At 39.8% G+C, this 25921-nt stretch overlaps 1 protein-coding gene across 4 annotated transcripts in view; it reads right to left on the bottom strand.

Annotated features, from left to right (window-relative positions):
• DLGAP4 (DLG associated protein 4) overlaps positions 1–25921 on the bottom strand; it is a gene marked incomplete at its 5' end in the record, with an annotated part of 144301 nt that overhangs the window by 38013 nt on the left and 80367 nt on the right. Inside the window, one exon of one of the 4 annotated variants that reach the window (XM_081325676.1) lies at positions 9380–9407. The exons of the other annotated variants lie outside the window; for them this stretch is intronic. Of the gene's footprint in view, positions 1–9379; positions 9408–25921 lie in introns of those variants that run through there. 4 annotated transcript variants of the gene reach the window in all.

Here is a 25921-nt window from a genome sequence, read left to right as displayed (position 1 = left end):
TGACTACAGAATTTTGGGAGTTGAAGTCCACACATCTTAAAGTTGCCAAGGTTGAGTAATACTGACTTAGACACATTAACATACAATTGTAACTGAGTTGAAAAGATGGTCCAATAGATTTCTCGTATAACAGCGAGATCTACAACTGTATGCAAATATCCAGGCCAGCCAAATGGCTGGTACATTCCAAGAAATATAAACTGGGTTCCAGATGGCTGTTGCTTAGCAGCATCCCACATACTTAGTTGCTTAGGGAACAGGTTTCTTGTATTCTCATTAGACAGCTGCCTGCTGGAATTGCCATTCCTGTTTGGGAAGATTTTTCACAGCCTACAACTAAAGCAATGAGTTTAGCCAGAACAAGTTATGGAATATTGTAGCTGTAGTAAACTAACAAGAGGATTGCAAGTGATCCTTCTAAATCACAAAATCAATTTTAATCCTGGACTGGGGTATGTTCTATTTCATCTCAAAAAGTAAACAGACTGAATTTCCTCACATTTATTTATTTATTCATTTAATTCTTATACAGGCAAAAATGAGACTATGTCCACCTGTAAACAATGCATTACAAAACTGAATTATGTTCTACCAGTAACATACATGACTGTAATTATAAGCATTACTGGTCAACCTACATAGTTATGTTGAATATGTAGCCTGCAGCCAGCCCTTTTAACTCTCAAGTAAACTGAAACTACTATAAATAATAATGGGCATTTAACCTTGCCCCAACCGCTTGCTTGTCAAGCTTTGCTTCTTCCTCTTGACAGCACCTAGTGAAACCAATCTTGGAAAGCTAAGCAAGATCAGACCTGATTAGTATTTGGATGAGAGATTACAGGGAGATACTAGAACTATAGGCAAGAGTGGGGTGAATGTAACATGAGAAGCTATGTATATTCCCCCAAACCCATTTTCTAAATTCAGCAGCCAAACTAAATTGGAGCACATGACCTTTTACATTTTTTTGTGGAAGATGCAGAGAGGATGAACTGTGTCTTTGAAGTTAATATATCTTTTGAATAATATATGCCAAGATGTTAGCATCCAAACCTATTATTTATTGATTTATCAGATTAAGAGAAGACCCCAGCAATCCCCATGCACTTTGTGCTCCCCTCCACATCTTTCTATTGTAAATTATCATTATTTATTGTTCTATCATTTTAATGTTTACCCATTCTTAATGCTTGTAAGATGTCCAGAGTTGCCTCTAGATGAGATAGGTGGCACACAAATCTAATAAATAAATAAAAATTAATTATTAAGTACTGCTTTCTTTCAACCAGTCTGGTGTCTTTATAGGTATCACTAATTAAAAGTATTGCATTTTAGTGACTTGAGAGTGTTTCTTATTTTTCAACATTCTTTACAATTATTTGAGGATGTATGCTTCCTCTTATTTATAGCAAATACTGATGTTATACAGCAGTGGCAATTTTATGTTGTGTTGGGTTATGTGCTAAGGGCAATAGCTGATAGAGTTTGTGATCTATAAATCTGTTTCACAAAGAAGTGCAAGAAGAAATATTTTCTATATGAAAGGGGACAGTGCTCTTTTCAATGTATAATACTTACGAATGACATTTAGTCAACTTTACTATCTTACTCCTTCCTTCCCCAACTTCACACCCCATTGGATATATTGCAGGGGATTACAGGAGTTGCAGTTCAACACATTTGCAGAAACAACTGGAGAAAGCATAGAACCAGGTAGTGTTTGACTGTCAAATGTGGTATTCTAAATCTCAAATATTGTGGAAAACCATTGTTATATAGAGTAACATATAGCAATAATTCCTTAAATTCTATAAGCCAGTTATATAGAGGCATCATTTCCACATGATCTCACTCCAGAAAGACATAAGATCTATGCCCAAATGAAAATACTGGGGCCCAAGGAATAGACAAGAGCAGTGGCATCTGCATTTTCCCCACAAAACAGCACACAGGCAAACAATTAAGATAAGGAAGAGGTCAGAAGAAAAACATTGAGCGCTAACAACACATTTCTTGTTTTCTTGTTTTTTCAAAGGAATGAGCAACATAATTTTCCCTTTTTACCCTATGTGAAGCAATGCAGTTTTTCCATTTCTTTATATATTCAGCCATGTTATACAATTCAGGGTGCAGGGTTTTCCCATGTTAGACAGGAATAACCAGAAAAAAGTAATGTTCACATCAAACTAAAATTGCTATGGCCTACAAGCACATCACCTGCTAGCCTGTTACCAAGGTAGTTTCACAACCAAATACCTGCCAAACCCAAGTTTTGTTTGCTACTGCTAAAATAGCTGCACCTTTTAGGTATAGGTGGAATCAACTGCCTCACAGTCTTTCACTGAGAGTGCATGATAGTTGATACTTACAATACAAAATATATACTATCTCATTGAAAGAGATGGAAAGGTTATCAAAATGGCAACTTTCATTGTTTAGCTCAGAACCTGTCACATATAATTATAAGCACAAGTTGTTTATCTATTGGCTAAAGGATCTAGTTTTCACTAGCCATTTGCACAGACACTGGAAAGCCACCTATTTAGAGAACCCTTTGAAAGGTCACCCTAATTCTATGAGCTATATGTATCATTAAAGAAATAGTATGGGCTGCAGAATCTACTATATGTGGATTGGAAGAGTTAGATCAGCATTCCCCATTCTGTTATTTAAGACCAAGTTCTACATCCTTAGTTGTAGCACTGGCCATGTTGGCTAGGGGTTCTGGTAGTTAAAATCCAACACATCTAGAGACAACAAATTGGAAAACTTTAAATACACAGCAGGACTCTTAGAAATACCCTAAAGTGCAACTCTAATAAAATTTGTAATATTAGTTTCCAGCTCTGTAGAAAATAAATGCATTAATAAGCCACAGCTGGTATACTTTCATACAGCTTTACTCTTCTATGTTTTACCAAGAATGAAGAATTGCATAAGCAACTGTTTTTAGTATTTATTTCATTCTTTAAGGTACGTAGCAAGTCAAGTTACATTACATAAACTTTCCACTTTATATAGGTTCTGGCAAAGCGTTCAACTTATCATATGAGCAAATATAATTACAAGCTCCAAGATACTAATGCATGAGGATTACTGAAAGAAAATTAATTGAAAAATGTTTTTATTGTACTTACTGCCCTTGAAGAAGTGGAGAATGGAAATTGCTATGTTTCTGTATTGTATGGAGGCCAAAGACAATAATGTATCAAATGTTATTGAAATATAGCCTGACGGATACTAATGTCAGTCACAATAAACATTAGCCCAGTGTCAATAAAATGAGTAATAGCATTTTAAAAAACAACTTAGTTTTAGGCTGCACAAAGATGGAAAGATTTGGCAATATGCACAATAGAGGAATCGTTGGTAAAAAAATGATGAAACATGCCAATGACAACTAAATTCTTTGATCAAAGACAAATTTTATTTATTTATTTAGATGGCTAAGTTGATTTCTATGATCAAAGACAATTTTATTTATTTATTCATTCATTAATCCAATTTATATAGCCACTCAATTGATATCTAGATGGCTATATTTATGTTTATTGCTGACTGGAAGGCCCTTACGGGCTTTTTGCATAAATTAAAAAAAATGATTTATGGTTTTGATGATTATATAGATTATAGAAAGAAGACAGTTACGTTGTAATTCTAAAGTAAGAGGTAAATTTATAATTGTACATATAACTGACATAAAGGAGATCAGAAGTTACTTCTTTGTAATCTTTTCCCTTTTATTTTTGCCCTTTCTTGCACTTTTAGCTTTATCTTCAATTTTTTACTTTATTATCACTATGCATGTACACACACACACACAAACATAGAAATTGTATGTATTTAAAAATTAGAAAACTGCAACTCTCTCCAAGAATGAAGTGTAGAATTCTTCACCCAGTGCAAATCCCAGAAGCCATGGCTTCATAAATACTTCAAAAATTCAAAACAATGTCAAAATCAGTTCAATTTAAGGTACATACAGAGTTATCCTTAAACTTCCTTCTCCTGATTTTATTTTTTCCCTACTTTTTGTCTCTCTGTGTCAGCCAAGTCAGCATTTTACAGACAGATATTAAATAACATTCCCTTCAATTCTGCACTATCTAGTAATAAAAGGATGAAAAAAGTGTGTTTGTAGGATCTGCAAAGTCTATTTGCATGATCAGACTTTCCCTTCTCAGACAGTGACATCACAAACTGTTTCTATGGTAACTACTGCTACTGTTGAAGGTCTGAATCAGTCCAAGAGATGACCAATTAGAAGTAAGCGAACTGGCTTTAGATCCTGCCTAGGACTAGGGAGACAAATGAGAGAAGTACAATTTAATAAGCTCAATTATTTCAATGTAATGAGTTTCAACACCACCAACTATATTTAGATTTACCTAAAATAAAAATACTGTTTTATAATGGAAATTTAGCCATAAAGACTTTGGAGTTTATGCACTTATATATACATACAATACACATCATACTATTTCAAATATTGAAGAATTCAAACATTTATGATCAGGAAAACAAAGAACACCAGCTCCTTGACTACAATGAATGTAAACTGATTTTAAAAAATTTAAAAAGTATATACATTTGTGTGCATGCATATACTACCACACATAGTATATGCACGCACACAAATGTATATCACTTGATCTCTTTCTCCCTTAAACACACAACTTAATCTGAGGAACATTAGGTATCAACACAAGTCCTTGACTTGGAACCATACTTGACCCCAGAATAATGGTCACAAGTCATGTTGGTCATTAAGTGGGTCATGACATGATTGCATCTGATTTTAAAATATATTTTTTGCAGTGGTAAAATGAATTGTCAACAATGAGCGATTTCTTTGCTAGAAATTGGAAGTAAACACCAGTTTCTGGCAAAACATGCTGTAAATTGCAATCACATGACTATAGGATCATGCAAACAGCCATTATACACCCAAAATGCAATCATGTAACCATAGGGGTTACATGGGGTTAGCTATCATAACTTTGAACTCATAAGTATCTATGGGAAGGTCCACTGTAGCTTTGAATGGTTGCTAAGTTGAAGATTGAAAAGGGCCCTTGCCCATGTATAGAAAACTCTATTATCCAGATGAATATGGCAGTCATTCAGATACTTTTTTTTTGGTGGAGACATGTTTGATTCAGGATGCTACTCTGAAGAGGCATTTCAGTCAAAGGTTTACTGAAGTTACACACCCTTTTAAAGATCTGCTTCTTCTAAACATTACTTTCTAAGGAATAGATTCTTTTCGTGCTCGTGCAGTGCTTGTAAGTTTCCTATAAATGTCTGGAGACTGAGGAAAGAGAATGAAAACTAAAAAGGTTGCTGATTAAGCATCACGTGGTATAGTTTTCAGGGTGACTAGGGCTGAATAGTCACTTTCCATCGTCACTGGGTGAGGATGTCAAAGTTGCTGCGTCATGTGACATGTCACGATGTATCATGCGTTTTTTTTGCATTGCTGGAGTGGGGTGGACGCAACCTCCATATGATGCAACCGGCCCAAGGGTCGGCTGTTTGACATCCCTGCTATAGATAGCCAAGAAAACAAAACAAATGGATCATCAAACAATTCAACCCAAAATTCTCACTCAAGGTACAAATGACAAGGTTTAAATTATCCTACTTTGGACACATTATGCAAAGACCTACCTCGCTGCAGAAGGCTCTAATGTTGGAAAAAGTGGAAGATAATAGAAGAGGATAACCGGTAGAAAGCTGGATGATAGAAAATCTACCTATGTGGTCACTTAAGAACTGACAACAATCTGATGCCACGTAATCATAATTTCATTTCATTTGTCATATTTATATAGCTGCCCATCTCACAAGTGATTCAAATCTAGAACTACATTTCATACAAGCAATACAAGTAGTCCTCGACTTATGAGCTCAATTGAGCCCAAAATTTCTGTTGCTAAGCAAGATATTTAAGTGAATTTTGCCCCATTTTATGACCTTACTTGCCATGTCAAGTGAATCACTGCAGTTGTTAAATCAGTAACAAGGTTGTTAAGTGAGTCTAGCTTCCCCATTGACTTTACTTGTCAGAAGGACACAAAAAGTAATCAAATGACCCCAGATACTGCAACTGTCATAAATATGAGTCAGTTGCCAACCATCCAAATTTTGATCACATAACCATGGGGATGCTCCAATGGTCTCAAGTGTGAAAACTGGTTATAAGTCACTTTTCTCAGTGCCACTGTAATTTTGAACAGTCACTAAATGAACTGTTGTAAATTGAGGACTACCTGTAATTAGGAGGTGAAGCTCAGATGGTGGAATAGCAACTGTAAGGCCTCAGAGAAGCTTTAAGAAAGAAAAAGTTTCGTATGATACTAACTGAAGAGAATAAACACCACTAGCGGCCTCTTGGATTCTTACAGCTCAGACTGCCCAAGAATTTGGCCCACCCGACAGGAGATTAGCTGCTTGCTTCAATTCACATTGCCTGCTTTCCTGTATCTTTCAGGAAACCCTTGGGGATGGCAAATCTATCATCCATATTCCATTTTTGTTGAAAGTTAGCAAGCAAGTTAGTTGACTTAAAATACACAGCAGACTATTTTCAGCAACATCAAACCTAACTGAAAACATCTGCAGGAAAAAGGTTATGGTTATAATAAATTCCAGAGTGAACAATGCTTCTCTACATGCAAAATGCTTGAGCTGTGATCTATAACCTCAGCAATAATAACTTATGGTTTGAAAAGTGATACAGTGGGGAGCATTCAGGTAATATATAAAAGTGACAATCTTAATTACCCTGTTTGTTCTATGAAGTAACAAGAGTGTGTCCCTTTAGTATTTTATCTTATTCATGAACCGTGCACTTGCATTTAATCAAAAGCTAATCAGACAAAAACAAAGCATAAGAAAGTCGTTTGTTTGTGCAATTTTGAGAAGCCACTTAAAACAGCCTATGAGTTTGAACATACCCATCATAATACAACCTTATTCTGTCTTTGCTTTTGAGTCATCTCTCAAGGTTTGAGCTAATAAGATGGCAATATAATTACTGTCTTATAAAGAACAGGATTGTAAGATCTGCCAGAATTAGGGCTGGGAAAATGAAGTTCTGTAATCAAGATTTCTCATTAAATGTTTTAAGAATGGGACATTGTCTGACACTCATTTTTAGACTGATATTTTTGACTGTTGTTTTCAGTTATGGTCCTTCTATGTCATGAATTGCCATATGCACTAACGAGACTGTACAAAATAACAGGAGTGCAGTTCAATGCTTACTTATCAAGAGATACAGTTTAATACTTCATACTTATACTGTGTCTAACAAGCGAAGGAATGTTATAAATATAACATACGCTAACAAGTATTTATTCTGTAACTAACATTGAGTGGGAGATAACTGTGACTGGGTTCTCACACTGCAGTATGCATGATTTACTAAATAAATCACAACATGTGTTCATGAAACTAGCTAAGCCAATAATGTACAATGACTTAAGAGTGATGCAGGGATACAGAAGAATTTAATATAAAACACAAACCTAGATAAGATGTAAATTAGAAACAGCAACAGGATGAGAGACTACTTGAATGTCAAATTAACAAGATTATCTGAACCATAAATGGAGACTCAGAACTAAATGAAATGCATAAGAGTGTCTTTTATTTTCTAAGTTTATCTACATCCATACTGTAGTTTTATATATTGACGCGGAATCAGCATGCTGCACTGGAGAGACCCAAGTTCAAGTCCATCTTAGCCACAGTTGCTCAAAACTGAGATGCTTAATTTTGGACCAGTCACTCATTCCCTCCAATAAAATAATATATTACAACATATACAATATGTTGAACTATGGAGTCCTGTTGCTCTCCAAGCTTGGTTGTTTGATTGCAGGTCTTTCATTACCCAACTAGGTAACATCATCAGTGCTAACGAGTATGGGGTTTGCTCCCTGTTTAATATACAACGACACCTCAGTATTCATTGATAATTGGTTCTAGGAGGTGCAATGAGTACCAAAAACGTTGAGTACCAAACCAATTTTTCCCATAAGGAATAATGTAGTGAGTCACAAGGCAGCCGACAATGACATTGTGCATCGAGTACGAAACAATGAGTACCAGGACAAAACTTTTGTGTCAAAATGCATTGAGCACCAAATGTGATGAGTTTCAAAGCAGTTGAGTACCAAGGTGCCGCTGTACAGTAGTTTGTCCTACCACTGTTGGTGGAGGTGTGGTTTGAGAAACTGGGAGGCTCCAGTCTCTCCCTCTCTCTCTTAGTCCCATTTATCTCACAGCATTGCTGCTGTGCTGGGAGGTCCATGTAGCCTCCCTTACGCTCCTGAAGGAAAAGGATACAAATCTAACCAATAAATAAAACATACAAGCAGAACATAAGTTTAGCAAGATATCATTAATTTGTAAAGACAAAGTTTTCTCCAAACTGCCTCAGTATCTTAAGAATGACAGAATGAAAAATCAGTCATAACAACATACCGAACAATTATGTAATCAGTCACAACGCCTCCAATTCATAGGTCACTAGCCCCTACTGGATGAAACTAAGCTGCCCAAGCAGTCTGGAATAAATAGGACTAAGACTGAAATTATCAGGCTCAATTCTGTTTTATTTTCAGCTTTGCCAAGGCCATAACTTTTCAGTTTAAATATTTTCTAGTGTTTCTAACTCCATTTATGCTAGAACAGTACACTCAAATGATAACGAAACACCGAGAGCATCATCACCAATGGATCAACAACACACTCCTTACAAAAGATCAAATCTTGAACCCTAGAATCTTTGCTACTCTTCTAAGTGCAATAAATATTTACTCTGTACTGCCATCTGGGGGCCGTCCCGATATAGTAACCCGATGAACATGGCCAGGGGTAGGCAACCTCGGCTCTTTTATGACTCATGGACTTCAACTCCCAGAATTCCTCAGTCAGCTATGCTGACTGAGGAATTCTGGGAGATGAAGTCCATGAGTCATAAAAGAGCCGAGGTTGCCTACCCCTGAACATGGCTATCTGGGAAACCATCATCTTCCCTCGGGGCGGAAACGCATTTACAGTTGAAAACGACGTCCCAATTTAGTAATAAAAGCCTTCCAAAATCACCACTTGTGATTCACGTGGCGTCCATCTCAAGTTCATGGAGTTGTTATTTCAGTTTCACTTAAACGGCCCCGACCTCAGTCACACCCGATTAATCGCTCGAACCCCAAAGTCCTCGATCGAGCGGCACCTCCGCGGTTACCACACCCCCCCTCCCCTCCCAGTCTTGTATTCCTACTTTTAAGGGCGTCCAAGGGACAACCGTCCTGGCCAAGAAAAGGCAGCATCTACTTACGCGGCAACCTTTTGAAAGTCTACTCACAGGTTTCAGCCGCGCGGTCTGCTTGCCTGCTTTTTTTTTGCCCCCCGTACGAGGTTAAAGCCCAGAACCGAATCCGGCTGAGCCGCTTGGGAGAGAATCAACCCGGCCGGCGAAGGGGTGGAGAAAGGAGGCAGAGCAGGCACCGCCGGAGGCTCGGAGCAAACTTTCGCCCTCCCAGCTGGAACCCAGTTGAGTCACAAGCGCTGCCTCGCTCATGGGAGGGAGAGGAAGGCGCTGGCATCCCGAGCCGCATGCTCACAATACTTTTTTTTTTCCTCCTCCGCAAGCTCTGGGGCCGCCGCCACCCGAGGAATTCCCACACTCAGCCGGCGCTTTGCGCTCTATCCCACCTCCTCTGCAACACCTTGGCGGGGCAGGAGCGCACACACACACACACACACACACACACACACACACCCGCTGAAGAGCGAATCGCTCCATATCGAAAACTTTCCTCGGCAAGACAGGAAGCCAGGTTCTCTCTCCGCTGCAGAGAGAAGAGGGCGTAACGTTGCAATGGCTGCCTTTGCGGCCTGCTGAAAATCTCTTTCGAAGTCGAATTAATTTGCTGGTGGAAAGAGCTTGGTCTCCTTTGGAGCCGGGATTCGAGGCGATTTCAGTTCCAGCACGGTCAACATACTCAACTCTCCCCGTTGTTGCTTCTAACTTTCCTTGCTGGGGCGCTAAACGGGTCAATTTCTCTGGCCTCATTGGACTAGTCCAGGGGTAGGCAACCTCGGCTCTTTTATGACTCATGGACTTCAACTCCCAGAATTCCTGAGTCAGCTATGCTGACTCAGGAATTCTGGGAGTTGAAGTCCATGAGTCATAAAAGAGCCGAGGTTGCCTACCCCTGGACTAGTAGTTCCTGGAGATGGTCGCACAACAGGATTACCTCTACTCTATCCAACCGAGTGCGCAGGTCACCTTGAACTACTAATATGGTTGGCTCGTTTGTAATATAAGGTATCTTTATTATTCAGCTTTATAGCTTATCAATATCCACAGAACGAAAAGCTAGAATCAACCGAGGAAGTCCCCAGCGGTGCTTTTCAAAAGGCAACTGGACTTTCCTGCTTTTTTTTTCCTTTGAAAAAATCCAGTCACCTTTTGAAAAGCACCTTTGGGATAACCACGACCAAGATGATGAGAGGCTGAGGGGGTCCTTGGTGCTCTCCAAGCTTGGTTGTTTTCTTGCAGACATTTGGGTAATGAAACATCTGCAAGAAGACAAGCTCAAAAAGTACCAAGGACCCTCATTTCAACCCTGAGCTACAATATTCTCCCTTATTTGAATCTCCATAGACAATGGAGGAAGGGTGAAAAACAGAGTTTACTCTTCCCTGGAGGGAAGGTGGATACAAGTATCTCTTAATAAAATGGACTGCCTTTATGCAGATAGCCAATGCTATGTTGATACCTGCTTGAAAAAGATAGGTTGCTGTTGCATTCTTATTAAAGTATATCAAAGACAAGCCTATATTTCTAAAGCATTTGTTTAGAAAAATACACATTTTCACTTTTTAATTAAAAATAACAGTTGCAATTAGTAGATATTTGGATTTAACACAGTTCAGTGTGATTACCAAAGCATCTTATAATGACTAGCTCTTTAAATACAGTACCGGTATTTGTAATCTACTGTCATGCAAAAATAATTCACTTGTTTCCCATTCAGTGTTAAGACTACAGCTTTAAATAATTTTGTTGCTGTTTACAGTGCTATAGAATTATTTTAAACATGCCACACTGAACATATCTGAAAGGCAGAGTAGCATTGCCTGTAATAACCTATGGTGAAAAGCACCTCCCCCATTACCTTTTTATAAGAAAAATATTGTTGGTGTCCATGCTTACTAAACACAAGAAGCATATTTAAGTACATTTATTTTAAAAGTCTCACAAAATCTTATCTGCACCAATATTATTTTAAGGAGTACTTAGCTGGTCCAATTTAATGTGATGCCTTTAATGATGCAGTGCTTCTTGGTTGCCTTGTGAGTCTGAATACTGAGTATATAAATCTAGTCATTAGTCTGCCTGACTCTTGAAGTGCAAGTCCTGCAGTGCAAAGTCAACACGCATCTCACAGAGTATGAAAAACTTAGGATTTAAAGCCTCATGATCAGAAAACCTTGCTTCATGCAAATACACTGAACCTTTATCTCTTATGTGAACTAAACAATTTTAATGAGTTAAAGAAATCAGAGTGGCCTAGAGGTCTACAGTATATGGATTACTTTGAAAATGAACAACTAGAGCAAAAGCCAGGAAGATTTCTTTGGCCAGAGATTTCAGCATAAGTGCCTGGTTAGAAGCCTACCATCTTTTAAGGATGTTTACTTTTCTGAAAATATTTCAGGAAACATACTTCAGGAGACAGATGGTATATTCATGCCTCATTGACTTCTAAACCATCCTTTTCAATCAGAAGCACTGACTTGCCCTAATCTCTCTAAACCAGACATGTCAAACAGAAGGCCCGCGGGCCGGAAGCGGCCCGACATGTGGTTCCATCCAGCCCGGGGACCTGCTCTGAAAAGAGTGAAGGACTGGCCCGCTGCACCTTGGCCCAGCCTGGCCCAGGCCGACCAGGTGCTGATCTACAACCTGATTGCATCCATCAAAGCCAGAACACGCTCAGCGTTAAATCCACAGGGCAGCCCTGCCCCGCCCCCTACGTGCACACGCAAGCAGAGTCCAGTGTCCCTGCTGGCTGTCTTGTCATGCATGCTGACTTCACCCAGGATGCTGGGTGTTTTATCCTTGGGTTGGACAAGAAAAGAAAAAGAAATAAAACACATCAAGGAAGCCCTCAGAATGTGCGGCTATCCCAAGTGGACCTTCATCAAATCTCAAAAAAGACCTAGCAGGAACTCCTCCATAATAGACCAAGAAGAAAACAATAAATGAAGCAACACAGTCATTTCATACGTTGCAGGAATATTGGAAAAGCTCAGGAGGATCTTCAGCCAACAAAACATGTGCACACTTCAAACCCAAGAATACACTAAGGCAGAAGCTTGTCCACCCCCAGGGATATAACACCCAGACACAAACTGAACAATGTGGTATATACAGTACAATGCAGTGAGCCATGTGAAGATCTGTACATTGGGGAAACAAAACAACTTCATAAACGTATGGCACAACGTAGGAGAACAAACCCAAGAATCAGCAGTCCATCTGCATTTAAAAGACAAAGGCCACTCTTTTGAAGACAACGCTATTTGCTATTTGGACAGAGAGGACCGCTGGTTTGAAAGAGGGGTCAAAGTGGCCATTTATGTCAAAATTGAATTGCCCTCTCTCAACAGAGGGGGAGGGATACAACATCATCTGTCTCCAGTCTACAATACAGTCAACAGTTCCTAGAAGGATCCACACACATTTGCACCACTCAAGGTTACCCTGAGAACACAGATAAGCCTCCAGGTAGCATTAATGACTCACTAAAAGAATGCAAATGAACAGTTGTCTGCAAGGAGTATAAATCCTCCCATTCCCCAGCTGAAGAAGCTTCTTGGAAGAGAAGCAAAATGTCTTCAAAGAAAAACAAAATTCAGTTGCCTCATGAAAAAAAAAACATCTTTGGGACACTTTTCAAATATAATCTGTAGTTCTGTAAATTTACCGCACTTCTACTAGAACAAAGGAGGTAAAGTTAGTTTAGGTAAAGGTAAAGGTTCCCCCGCACATGTGTGCTAGTCGTTTCCGACTCTAGGGGCCGGTGCTCATCTCCGTTTCAAAGCCGAAGAGCCAGCGCTTGTCCGAGGACGTCTCCGTGGTCATGTGGCCGGCATGACTAGACGCCAAAGGCGCACGGAACGCTGTTACCTTCCCACCGGAGTGGTCCCTATTTTTCTACTCGCATTTTGACGTGCTTTCGAACTGCTAGGTTGGCAGAAGCTGGGACGAGTAACAGGCGCTCAACTCTGTTACGCGGCACTCGGGATTCGACCCGCCAAACTGCCGACCTTCCGATCGACAAGCTCAGCATCCTAACCCACTGAGCCACCGCGTCCCTTGGCAAAGTTAGTTTACTGAAAGGTTAATGGAATCTTAAAAATTACATCCAGAACTGTACTACATCAAATGGTGGGCATGATTTTAGATACATTTCCCAAATGTCACATTTTAAACCAATTTTAAATAGGACCGAAGTTTTCCCTACTTCAGAGCAATGTTTCTCAACCTTGGCAACTTGTAAGATGCATGGACTTTAAGGTGCATGCATGGGGAATTCTGGGACTTGAAGTCCATAAATCTTAAATTGGCCAAGGAAGCAAATAGTGTTTTAGAACATTGACTCTTAAAAAGCACACATTGGGACCAGAGCAAGGTCAATCCTCTAGAACACAGAATAACAGAATTGGAATGTTCTCTCTGGTTTAGAATCAAATGCTTTTAAATTTCAGTTATATGAACACATTATACTGTTCACATAGACTGGAAGAATTGGAGGACTACATACTGAAACTTCCTTTTTCAAATGGGTTTGTGACCCATTCATAATAAATCAGTTTTAACTGGGTCATAATGCAAACTGTACATGGGTTGGGTTAAGAGCAGAAGCTGTAACAAAATCTCTTGGCACATCAGGCATGATCTCTGGCACAGACAGCCAAGCAAGTATCCTGGCATGGCTTCAGTAATGTAGTACTGTTGTGGAATCAATGTTCTTTAGTAATGCAGAAATACTTCTTCAGAATTGTTCCAGCTCTAATTGCCTAAATGCAATCCATTATTGCAAAGGACCCATGTATCTCACTACATCTTCCTTTGCTCATTAAAAATTATACAATTTGACTCCTTTACAGCACGTATCTAAACATAAGTACCGTATATACTTGAGTATAAGCCGAATTTTTCAGCCCACGTTTTGGGCTGAAAAAATCCACTTCAGCTTATACTCCAGTGAACAAAAAAAAAAAGAACTTCCACCCCCCAGTTTGGAGAGCTGCTGCTTTCATCAAACATGGACGAAGGCAGCAGCTCTCCAAACGGGCTGCGGCGGTTTGGAGAGCTGCGCGCGCAGCTCCGCCGCCACCTCTGCAAGCCTCCGCTGAGAGAATGGGGCGGTGGAAGCTTGCCACCCATTTTCTCGGCGAAGACTTCTTTTGGGGGATGCAGCCTCTGTCACCCCCTTCTCTCAGCTGGGCAGCTGAGAGAAAGGGGCGGCAGAGGCTGCATCCCCCGAAAGAAGTCTTCGCCGAGAAAATCTCAGCGCCCATTTTCTCGGCGAAGACTTCTTTCGGGAGATCCAGCCTCTGCCGCCCCCTTCTCTCAGCTGAGAGAAGACAGCCGTCTCCGGGCTGTCCGCTCCGCAGCTGTGTTTATCCATCTAAAACAGCGCCGATCAGCTGTTTAGATGGATTTGAAGCCCCCTCCTCGGGAGAAGAGGAGGGGGTGAGGCCCCAGGTAGGGGTTGAGCTCTCCGGGGCCGCCTGAGCTGAAAGTTTGGGCGGCTGAAGGATTGAGCCCCCCCGAAGCCTGGGTTGCTCCGAGCTGCGCAGCGTCTCTTCTCCGTGATTTTTGGAGCAGAGCCAGGCGTTAGCAACCACCCCTGCCAGAAGGAAATACCCTGGAGTATCAAGATGCAGGCAGAGCGGTACAGGAGGTCATGGTGATGTGGACTTTTATTTTTACTCTCTAGCTCAACGGATTTTATAGCTTCAAAGTGAAAGTGCGCAACAAGTGAAAGTGGGGAAAGATGGCGGCCAAAACTTCTAAAGCTCTTCGGAGTGCGGGGTCTTCCCCGGTGCAGCAGACCTCGTTGCAAGCTTTGCTTCCTCCTGCATCTCCTCCGGCATTGACGCTTAAGGATTTACAAGATGCCTTTGAAAAGCATTCACAATTAATGTCTGATATGATGGATGAAAAGTTGAAAAAGCTGGAGGAGAAATTGGAGAAGAAGATGGAACAGAAGTTTAGAGCAATGAGGGAAGACATGTTGTCTATAATTGAAAGTGTAGCTGAATGTGTGCAACAGTTGGAGGAAAAAGTGGAGGATCTCAGTCAAAAGAACTCTATATTAGAAGTAAAGGTATTAGAGATTGAAAATATAAGGGACAAAATGGACGGAGAATTGAGCCTTGTTCAGTACCATCAGATGCAGTATGCTATTAGAATTAGGGGCTTAAAAGAGAATCCTAAAGAAGATTTAAAGCAGCTGATCTCTGAGGCTTTGGAAGTGGTATTGGGCCAGCCAGCATCTGAAATTGAGGGAAGCATGGATAAAATTTTTCGTGTAAATTCATGGATTGCAAGACAGAGGAAGTTACCCAGAGATGTGGTGGTCTATTTTACAAAGAGAGAAATTAGAGATGAAGTCATTCAAGCTGCTTATGATACTAAATTGGTAGTTGCTGAGCAAGAAGTCCTGGTTTTAAAAGAGATTCCTCCAAATATTTTAAGGAGAAGGAAAGATTTTGCATTTCTTACACAGGAACTTAAGAAATGTGATATCAAGTTTAGATGGGAGATTCCAGTTGGACTGGTGGTGATGCACGAAGGTAAAAGACATCGTCTGGTTACTGTGGCCCAGGCACGTGATTTTTACAGCAACGTGTTAAAAGCAACCCCCCTATCACTTCTGGAAGCTGCAAAGGGATTTGGCGAGGAAAAGCTTCAAGATGTTGCAGATAGACAGACAGAGGAGAATGGTGTTGGAGGGGATCAAGTTACAGTTTCATCGGCTGCTGCTGGAGAGCAGAGGATGTCGCGCGCCGCCCTAAGACGAGTGAGACGAGAGCAAGAGCAAGACCAGCAGAAAGTCATGGAATCTCCAAAGTGTACTTACAGTGAAGCTGTGGGAGGGGCGCGGTCCAAAGAAGTTATAGGGGCCATGTCAGACGTGCTCCAAAAGCTTTGGGGCGTCAAGATTGGTGACTAAATTTCTAATTTAGAATGTCAGTGGATTAAATTCATCATAGAGGAGAAAGAAAGTTTTTCAATACTCAAAACAATTTAAGACTGATGTTATTTGGTTGCAAGAAATGTATATTAGGGTTATGGATCAAAAGTATTTATTGAATTTAAGATTGGGTACGCAAGCTCCTAATTAACAACAAGTTGATTTTTCTTAACTTACTACACATAAAGGGTACTTAATTGGATTATAAAATTTTTTAAATTTTTTTTTTTCCATTGGAGATTGGAATGGTGTTTTAGACGTATAGATGGAAAAAGCGGGGTTTTTTCTTTTCTTTTTTTTAAGCGTGTCATGAGTCATGCTAGATTGCCTAAATTTCTTTTTTATTTGAACTCAAGGATGATCTGGAATTGTGAGACATTTGGTGTGATATATGCAAGAACTATTTTTGATCATAGTTCAGTTTGGCTGGAGATTAATAAGGTTAATAGAGATAGGCGCTCTTGGCGCGTAATTGAGAATTTGTTTAGAAATTAGAGGTAAATACTAAATTAATATGAATAAGGATTGGGACTAAGAAATTTCATTTAGCATTTGAGTAAAGCTCCTTTTCTGTTTTCTTCTTTTTTTTAATCTGTAATATTAATATTGTTTGTAATCATTTTACATGAGCTAGAGGGTGATAGAATTAATAGTTTATTGTAGATAGCATATGGATGATTATGTTTGTTTTTCGCTTCTATACCCTGTATTTAGCTCTGGGAAGTCGGGGGGGGGGAGGGGGGAATGGGGGAGAGGGATAGGGAGGGTTAGATAGGGGTGGGGGAGGGGGGATTGATAAAGTTAAAATGTACTGTAAAACTTTTTAAATAAAAAAAAAAGAATTCATGAACCAGTAAAGACACCTGAACTTCCAAGATACTAATCTCGCTCAGATCATTTGCTAATCCCTTGCATAATCTAATATACCTGCTTAATGCCCTGCAATATGTTCAGTACTTAAGTTCAGAATGTTTTTTACTTTGCAGAAAGACATTACATATTTAGAAAACTTTGCCCTGCTCCAAAAACTTTAACCATTTCTACTATATTTAAGCACTTAGTTTCTATTTCCCCCCCAAATAATTTTGTTAGGAATTACAAATAGAATAAAAATTAATGCAAACTACAAAAAATAGAAAAAATAATACAAAAAGGCGAAACATATAAAAGAAAAAGAGATGAAGGAAAAAAGTAACTTCCCCCATCATCCCAGCAAATAAAAACAATGTTAGTATCTTATCACTAAGTATAACATGAACTCTCTTCATCCAAAATTAATCTCTTAACTAAAATACGAAATTTAAAAGCCTCATTGTTTGTTCTTTATCAGTCCAATAAGGAAAACCAGATATAACTACCGGTAATTTTCTAGTTTAATCTTGTTTGAATAAGCCAACCTTGTATTCCTTCCCTATTTTTTTGTAGTTTTTAACCCATTCAAATATAATATATATAGTATAGTAGTATATATAGTAAGTTGGGTTTGGTTCAACTTTAACAGACTTCATTTGTACATCTAATAAATAAAGTTTGTAATTTTTTGGGGGTGGTGGTGGTATCTTATAAAGTTTTTCAAAACCTTAACAGCGCTCCTTTATAGATCCAGTAAGAAAACATTATCCAAGTAAATTTTCTGGTTTAATAATTGTGCTTCTCCTTTAGGGAGTGAAACATTTATCAGCTTCATATGTGTATCTAATACATCTTCCTCCATACATTTCTAATTGATTGACACATTTAAGTCCACCTTCAATTAATTTCAAAATTATCCATTATAACTTGATCTTCTGTAACTTCATTGACACAAACTTTGGCTATTACATCAACTAATTTTTAAGACAATATTCAAAAACCTCTATTAAGGAATGTTGCTCCATTCTTTTTTTAAATTAACCAAATGATTGAATTGTCCTCTAGTTCTTTGAAGTGTCCAATTTTCAAAGTCCCATTGTCATGTTTCCTCTTAAAAAACCCCCAAAAAGCTAAACAATCAGCATTTCCAGTGGAATATTTCCTCTAATTCAAAACTATATTCCAAATCTATCTCGCCCTTAAATCTCTTAACTTTCCAAAATAAATAAAAATAAAAAGTATTTTTCTAAAGCTTTAAAATTATAGTTAAACCATCTTTTTCCAACAGGTAACTCACCCAGTGAATACAATACAACTTTGCTGATTCAAAGGTCCTTTATCTTTCCAGTACAGTTAAAAAATAATCCAAAATGTTTTAAGAAATGAGACTCATTCCTTAAAACTTGGTATGTCCTTTAAGTGTTGTGCTTTGGGTGTGAGCTTGATGGTATTCAGGATTTCCACGCAACTCAAAAGCCAACTGCAAATGATAGCTGCTGTCTACTCATATTCATGGTCTACTAATGAAGAGTACCTGTCTGGAGTTACATGGATTATCTCAATGATCTTTCCTACCGCTGGAGAGATTTTGCTGGTATAGATCCAGCATCTGACCCTGGTTCACTTCATAAATACAGCCCCTCTACCATCAGATGTCAGATCGCCATGGTGCTCACTGCAAGTTTCTGATATTTTAAGCAGATTCAATGCTCTTGATAGACAGGAATCATGGCAGTCCTGCTTTATTCCTTGTCAGCTATTAACACAATTAAATCCCAGATTCATGACTAGAGTTAATGTTAAAACTCTTCCCACAGCAATGGCATGCACACATTAATCCCATGTGATGTTGGTACAATTAATCTTATTCCATAGCACACAGACAGGAGCACTGATGCAGCTTCCAGTCTGTTTCATTCTAGGCAAAAGGACAATGCTACCAGGTGTGAATTATGAAATTGGAGTGCTTTGGGAGAGACTCTCTTTTAATTATGATTCACTATTCAGATGAATAAACAGCAGTGCCTAAGATATACAGTTAAGCTTGTTCACTCTGCTAAGGAGGCAACAGGATCTTGGCACAGGTTCACTTTTCTCCTCCAAAGGAAAAAGAAATTAAGACTTTCTAAAGACAATTTGTCTATTCATCATTTCAGTAAAGCTAATGCTTGCATTATGCTTTAGAGTACAAATACACTTTATGTACTTTAAATTCCTAGAATAGTTCTTTAAACTAGCCCATTATTATTCTTATTATATTTGTGATTGTGATGGGAGCTTCTGTAAAGCTGTCTAATAAAAGTGTGAGGTGATATTTGAACCAAAACCAAAAGAGGTCGATTGGGAAACAAAAAGCTTTTTTGAACTTTGTGTATAATCTAACACTTGCAGTAGCAAAACTTTTACACTGCCACAGCTCAACTGCTGGCCTTCTATTTTGCTGTTACTGCAAATGTTGTAAAATGGGGGCTGTGAATATTAGAAAGGATTCATATTATGAAAGTATGGGACTTTTTTTGCTCTTTTTTAAATGCAGGAGTTCCCCAAAACTGGAAATTTATTTCAAGGGTTACTCCAGGGCAGAAAGGTTGAAGAAGGCTGGATGAGAATGAATATAAGCCCTGGTAAACAAACAGCCATCTTTTTTAATTATTTAGGCAGGCATTAAAAATGTTTCCCTTTAAATACGATAGAGAATGTATCATGTTTTCCCTATTGATATCTAGCCTAGATATTAAAAGATAAAAGTTTCCCATGTCCACTTCACTCTCTTCACTGTAGTGGGCAATGCTCATTTCAGCTGAGGGAGAAGACGAAATGGTGGTCATCTGGCCAGCATGACTGTACACCAAGGCTCATGGAAAGCTATTACCTTCCCACCAATGTGGTACCTATTTATCTACTTGCATTTGCATGCTTTCTAGCTGCTAGGTGGGCTGTAGCTGGCTGGGGCAAGTAATGGGAGCTCACTCCATTGCACAGCACTTGGGTCTCAAACCCAGGCTGTCAGTTCCAGTAGACAAGCTCAATGTCTTTAACTGCTGACCCATCACGCCCCCTAGATATTAATATACAGAACACTTATTCCATTCTCATGCACCAATGTACTTCAAAATGTAATCTATAATTTATATATAACTTCTTGAATTCCTCATACCTTACAAAATTGACTACATATTTCCATCATACATGTATCATAGTATTATGTGCTCCTTTTATAGATTTTTATTAGTGTTTTCCGTGTACTCTGTGCCATATGATAAATGAATAAATGTTTGCATATAGTCTGCTGAATGTTGCGAAATACAGAAAATCATTTAGATCAGGAGTGTCAAACTCGCAATGTCATGTGACATGTTGTGATGTATCACAACTTTTTTTCCATTGCCGGCAATAAGGTGGGCGCCATTTCCAGCCTGTGAGCCAGCGGTTTGACACCCCTGATTTAGATGAAAAATGTTACCTGTCACTTCACTTGTCAAGAGAACTACCTGCTTCTTGTGTTGTAGTTTAAATTTACTTTACACAGGTCTAGATCCTTCTAAAACTGGAGGCATTTGTTTACATACTAAGAACCTATTTTTAGTTTTATATTTTAAGGGAATGGAAAACATGAAACATCTTAAAGAAGTTCAGTAAGAAGAAATACAGAAGTACCAAGCTATCCTTAAAAAGCAAAAGACATAGTATTCATGGATTTTACATTCTTGTCCATCTTCTAATTTGTCTTATATTAGCTTTCTCAACTAGTTGCTTTCTTTAAAAATATCAAGCAGCTATAACTCCCAACCTAAATGTCTAAAAGAAAAGTTTAATAATACAGGGATTATCATTCCAAAACATGTCAGTAATGACACCGACATTAATAAAGACATATATTTATATACTCTTTCTTTCTTGAAATAGTCTGTATCTTCAGAGCAAATAATATCCTTACCACATGCCTTTCTCAAGAGAACTATAAAGATAGTATATAATTTACAACATAATCATATCCACTTCTCCAAGAATCCAAGTTGACCAAACCCAACCCAGCCAGAATAAGAAACACATCATTAGTTTAAGTGCACAAACACCCATTAGAAACAAGTGAAAAATATCAGATATTGAATCTCAAGTTTCATTTGTTAAGTACTGTCAAATATTCTGAACTTTTGGATAGACATGTGTTGTCATTCCCAATTTTATTTAGGGCAAAACCAGGAGATGGCTTGAGGGTAAATTTGATGGAATATTGAACAGCTTTTGGAATGCTAATTTACCATCAAATTTAAACCAAGTTAGAATTTACTTGAGTTAGCATTTAGTAAAATGCTACATTTAATTTCGGTTCTACTAATGTGGATATTATTTCTAAAAAATGTCTGAACTTTGGCAACTATTTTAAAAATCTCAATACTTCAGAAACTTAATATTTATCATTTCTGTGTTTAGAACATAAAAGCTGAATAATGTCTAAATTCACCAAAGGATATGCATTCAGCTTGCAATTTAGCATTTCTTAGTAAACAAGGTCAGTCCATAAATAACATAATTTTTGGTTTAGATTTCAGATATAGACACTGAACACAGAATGGGACAGAATTGGAGAACACGGATCATCCCCATAACAGGTATCTCCCTTCTGTTAATGTTCTCTGGCCAACTGGAATTTTTCATTATGTAGGAACACTTAAGCTTTTGCCTGGTCACACTTGTAATATAAGACTTCTAGAATTGTAATGCCCCTATCAGCTTACATAGACATGCATTCATTTTATCTGGAATTCTATCATGTCTTTAGAATTATTTGTGAATTCAAGCTCACTGCTTGGTTTCTTCCGTTTTAGAATGATATTTTTCATTCAAAATTTCATTCTCTGGAATTTTTGTTTGGTTCATACCACATTCTAAAATTACTCCTTGCAAGATAATTTTACTCCCTAAAGGCCCATTTCACCATGTAGCAATTTGTTCCTTCTAGTAAACTTCTCATGAGGAAAAGGTAGCCCAAGCTAAGCAACATAGGATTCTGGCCAATTAGAGGCTCATTTGTTCAGAGGATGCAGTACTTCAAAGGTATTTTCCTTATAAACAAAGCAGACCATTACCACTTCTTTAGCTGTAGTTGTCAGTTCACATATAGCAATCTTTGAGATGTAAATAACTTTTAAAAATGGCTAATTGGAAGATAAGGTTTCCTTCAGTGACTGAAGGAAATCAGGATCAGAGATGTTAAAAAAATCCAACAGAAGTATAGGTGAGACTTTAAAATCTAACAAATGTATTGCAGCCCTAGTTTTCAGTGAGTGAAGTCCAGTTCATGAGATACATGAATAAACAGCCTTAGGCATACTTATCTCATTCTAAGCTGAATAGAGATGCCAAAAAGCAGCTTTGTGTAAGGATCATTTACTTCCTTAGAGAATTATTCATGAAGAATAATATCTGGCAATGAAGCGAGAAGCAGAAAGCAACATTTAAAAACATAATAGCTTGGTGGGTGTAAGCAGTGAATAGTTTATTCACATCCAATTTAATACATCTCCATACACTCATAAATACAATGCTACTAGTTATTAATCAATACTTAGAGACTAAGCAAAAGGCTCAAAGGCTGCATCAATAGATAAGAGAACTATATTATTTTGCACTTAGACAATAACTTCTTTTTTAGGCTCTAATGTTGCTTTTCATTTACTTAGCGCATTAACACTTAAGGAAGAATCTCAAATGCACTCTTGTTCAGTTCCACCAAAAAAAGAAGTTATGGTCTTATACCACTCTCCAATTTCATAGCTTTTAAGTAAAATGCAAGGTGAAAAACTACCTTTCACCTTTTCTGACAACCTTCAACAATAATCCCCCAAGAGTGCATTTTTCATAATTATGACTGTACAAATTTGCAGTTTGGGGCAAGAGAAATTAAATGTCACCCCATGGAAAGCCCAGTGTGAAACTTTACAGCTTTTATCAGAATCCTAGCAGTTGCCTTACCGAGGCAAATCTAGCTAGTTAGCCCCCAATCTGTGTCATTTCCATCACTCAAAGCAAGAGACAAATGCACACAAAATTGATGCTCAGTATGGCACAGCATAAATATAGGGAAATGATATCACATCCTGCCACGATCTGGAATGCCAATAGTAGGCTAAATATATCAGAGTCAATATTCTCATTCAAGCAGAGCCATGCACCGAGGAAGGGAGGACTTATATCTCCCCACCACTGAAGCCCAAGCTCAGGATTTAGCTGAAAGTGCAAAAGGAATCGGCAGGAAGGAGGTGGGAGAAAGCAGTCGGGGGAAAAAAAAGAGTCCTTTCCTACATAAGGCGAGTTACCTACCACGCCCGCCCACCCACTCCCAGCAGCTTTATATCTGAAAGCCATTGACTTCCAACAGGAAACGGGCAATTCTCTTTGGTACTTAAAAACCACAGCTAGCGTATTGTATTATATCTGCGCACGCACAAAAAGCGCTGAAATGACAGCTGGAAACATTGGGGTGGAAAAAAAGAGGACACATTTAATTTAACTAAAAGCACAACCTTGAGCAGTGCACGGTTGCTTGCGTAGCCAATCCTTATTTTTGCATGCCATAAAGGGAGGAAAACCCACAAAATTCTGTACACTCACATTGTTTAAATAGTTCCAGACACAAAGCCATGGGAGACACAAAGAGGATGGGGGACTAGAAAGAGAAAAGGGAGAGAGAGAGAGAGAGAGAAACGAAAGAAACCGGCCTTTTTTCCCCGCCCTGGAAAGTAAAAAGAGGAATGGCGCTACGGAAGAAGGGCAAAGCCGGATTCCACTCTGCTCATTGAGAAAACAACAAACGGGTCCAGGTCGAGAAAGGAAGAATGGGGCGGGTGGCAGAGCCGGGCCTGCCGCCGTGGCGCTTCAGACCGTAGCGAGGGCAAGGAGCGGCACTACGGCTGCCGACAACGACGATCTGACCGGTGCTGAAAAAAAGATACAAAGTAAGAGAGAAAAAAAATGCCGCGGTACACAACAGGCTTCGGCAACGTACACTCACCCGCCTCCCTCACACTCACTCAGCCAGCCCATCCGCTCCCGTTAGGTACTTTCAAGGGGAGGAGCATCGGGGTTGTTAAAGCCCAGGGCTGGCCACGCCCACCTCCTCGAGCCGCGCCCGGCGACAGCGGGAGAAGGGGAGCGGGCGCTGGCCGTGGAAGCGGCGTGCCAAAAGCAGAGCGGGATGGGGAAGCCGGGAAGGGAGGCCGGGCGACGACGGCCGACCTCGACGGCCGCCAATGGCAGCGAGGGGGCGGGCGCTCTGCAGCCCCGAGCTTCCTCGCTTGTGGCAGAGAGGAAAGGAAGAAGGCAGGCCGGTTGGCCGAGCTACTGCGCCAGCTGCCAGCCTCCGCCGACTTCGCCTGCGCTGCTGAACCGGTTCTAACTGGTATTCCCGCACATGCTCACAAAGCCCCTGCCCCCTTTCGGCCTCTGCCTGCTCTACTCGAAAAAGCCGAGGGAGGGAGCGTAAAGGTCAGCCAAGTCTGCCGTGGAAAAAAAAAAAAGGCGACGCTTCCAAGTCCGCAGCTGTACCGGGGGAAGAAGGCTCGCGCCAACCTCCGCACTCCGCAAAGTTCTTTTTTTTTTGCCCCCCTGTTCCCCTTCTCCCCCCCCGCCCGGGGCGAAGCCGGGAGCTCCACCCGCAGACGGATGGAGAACAGGTGTGGTCGCCTCCGCGGAAGGGGGCGCTCGCTCAGGGCAAAGGGAAGTCGCGTGTTCGGAGCAATGCTAAAATAACCTGCGGGTCTAATGTGTGTATGTGTGTGTGTGGGGGCCATCTTGAAGGTGGGGATGGCTTGATTTGCTCCCAAGGCCAGGCCGCCGAAGGAATGCTCCCTGAGCTCCTCTAGGACAGGGGTCTTCAAACTTGGCCCTTTTATGACTTGTGGACTTCAACTCCCAGAATTCCTCAGCCAGCTTTGCTGGCTGAGGAATTCTGGGAGTTGAAGTCCACAAGTCATAAAAGGGCCAAGTTTGAAGACCCCTGCTCTAGGACACCCACTTGCCACCTTGGTCACGACGCACGTGGCGATGCTGCCAGCTTAACTCTTCTCTGGGCGTCAATCAATAAGTAAAACAGGGGTCTTCAAACTTGGCCCTTTTATGACTTGTGGACTTCAACTCCCAGAATTCCTCAGCCAGCAAAGCTGGCTGAGGAATTCTGGGAGTTGAAGTCCACAAGTCATAAAAGGGCCAAGTTTGAAGACCCCTGAAGTAAAACGTTAATCATGTCGACTGGCGCTGGATCCTATTTCAATTTGGCTTGAAAAGCTTGAAAAACCGCTTTGGAACAGAAGACGACCTTCAAGACACTCATGCCTTGGTTGTGACGACAGAGTGCTCCTGTCAGACAAACAAGAGTCCCCCAGCCACAGTGCTCTATTCCGTTTAGCTGGGGGGTGACAAAAATTATGTCCAAAGCATTAAATGTGGAGGGTGCTCTCAACAGCAGCCCCAAAACACTTCAGATGGGATTTTGACACTCAAGAGCAGAGTGGAATCTCTCCCCCCCCCCAAATCCGATATTTCACTTGGGAATTTTTATCAGGTTTTGAAATAGAACATAAAAGGTAGAAGATCCCTCAGGTCTTCTAGTCCAATCCCCTGCTCAAGAGGAGACCTTATCTCAATCAAATGGTTGTCCTGTCTATTTTTGAAAACTTTCAGTGATGGAGCACCCACAACTCCAGGAGGCAAACTATTCCATTGATTAACTGTTCTCACTGTCAGAAAATGTTTCCTTATGTACTAGGTTGGAT

The sequence above is a fragment of the Vipera berus genome (genome assembly GCF_964194415.1).
Source record: "Vipera berus genome assembly, chromosome: 3".
Classification (NCBI taxonomy): domain Eukaryota; kingdom Metazoa; phylum Chordata; class Lepidosauria; order Squamata; family Viperidae; genus Vipera; species Vipera berus.
Note: the sequence above shows the minus strand (reverse complement) of the source record. Positions and strands in the feature narration are given on the sequence as shown.